Source organism: Camelus ferus, chromosome 7, assembly GCF_009834535.1.
Source record: "Camelus ferus isolate YT-003-E chromosome 7, BCGSAC_Cfer_1.0, whole genome shotgun sequence".
Lineage (NCBI taxonomy): Eukaryota > Metazoa > Chordata > Mammalia > Artiodactyla > Camelidae > Camelus > Camelus ferus.
This window is the reverse complement of record NC_045702.1, coordinates 10503859-10505626: the sequence shown is the minus strand read 5'-3', so window position 1 is coordinate 10505626 and position 1768 is coordinate 10503859.

The following is a 1768-nucleotide window of genomic DNA, read 5'->3' as shown; positions in this document are numbered from 1 at the left end:
GTATGCTGTCATAACAACAGTGGGCTACACAGAGAAGAGGTGCCCGTGTGAGCACCAAGGGCTGGTTGTTGGGGTCTTTTATTATGAGGTGGGGTCACAAGGTGCCTGATCGGCTTGTGCACAAATCTCTGATTGGTTGTATGTGAGGTAAGAGGTTTAGGGTCCGTGATGGTGGTGGGGTTTATGACTCTGATAAGGTGGGCTGAAACAAGCCAACCTGAACTATTGTGAGATTAGGCATTACCTAGGGCTATTAGTTTGTTAGGGCAAACGTGCCAGTAAAGAAGGTACTTTAACAGTTGAGGAATCACAGGCAGACATCTGACAGCCCAGAAATGGGGGTCGTTGGACTTTGAAGGATGTCGTTAGCCCCATGTTCACTACCTGGGTTTGTGTTCTAACTTCCATTACCTAGGTTGGACTTTAGACAGACACCACTTTTGCCACACATTTTTCTTTTCTTTTCTTTTTTTAAATAGAGGTACTATAGATTGAACCCAGGATCTCGTGCATGCTAAGCATGGGCTCTATCACTGAGCTATAGCCACCTCTGCCACACATTTTTCTTAAAGTGAATGTTTGTTAAGTATTCACTCTCTGAATGCTTAAATTTACAATTTGAACACAATATTGGTTTAATGTCTAAGAAGTATGATATATACCTTCTGCAACCCATCCTATTCCCAGACCAGACAGAGCTGTCCCCTGATCAACCCAGCCTCCTTCAGAGCCATGGGCCTGTGATCTCCACTCCCACTGGACCAGCTCTCTTCCCAATTTCTCCTTCTGCCTCCCATCCTATCAGTTAGCTTACTTCGATTACTCTGGAGACCCAGAGCAGGAAGGAGTCAAAGCAAGACTTCTTTTATATCAACTGGTGAATAACAATGAGTTAGAGATATAGCATGATGAACACCAAGATAGATCAACTGGAATCTTGCTCACCTTATTTTGACCAAAGCAAAGCAAACACTTCTATCCACCCCAGCCAAGAGTGGATTCTGAATACCTGGCTCAAAGGTGCTGACCTAAGAGAAAATAAGCAACAACACAGGAGCAGATTTCCATCACTAGCAGCATAACTGAGAGAATGAGCCCCATTGTTGCTGGAAGAAAACACGGTAAGCAGTTACTGAACACTTGGAATTAGGGAATACGATGCACTGGGCCCTTCTCTTCAGATTTCTGCCTTGGCCCACCATGAGAGAAGGCTTTAACCTCTCCCCACAGGAGAAGCAGTGCCAGTCAGATGGGTCACAGTCTGAGACCCCCACAGTGTCCAGTCCTCTGGACTCTGAACCAGGCAGTGAGGATTTATAAATATGTTCCCTATTCCACCTGGGAATAGGTAAAGTTGGGTGGGCCAACTGGTCGGCTAAGACCACAGGCTCTGAGTTAAATGTCTTACAGGCATTACCATCGTTCACAAAATGGAAACTAGACACTGTTTCTCAAGTACCAGAGTGTAAAGGAAACTTTTTACCACCACCCTCCACTGTCCAGCTCCTGAAACCTCTCCCCAGCCACTTCAACTGCTGTTCCCATCTTTCTGTCCCTCACTCCTACTGTCCATCACTCCTAGAGACCTGGGAGCAAATTTAAACTGTTCACCACTTTTTGGCACCCATCTGTTTGGGAATCGCTGTCCTGAATAAATGTAACTATTTAGTCTGACCCCAATGCTGTCATTTAGGAGTGCTCGGTCCTAAGATGCAAAGCAAAGCCCAGGAAGGACAGGGACCTCCTAGAAACTGTATGAGACTGTCCC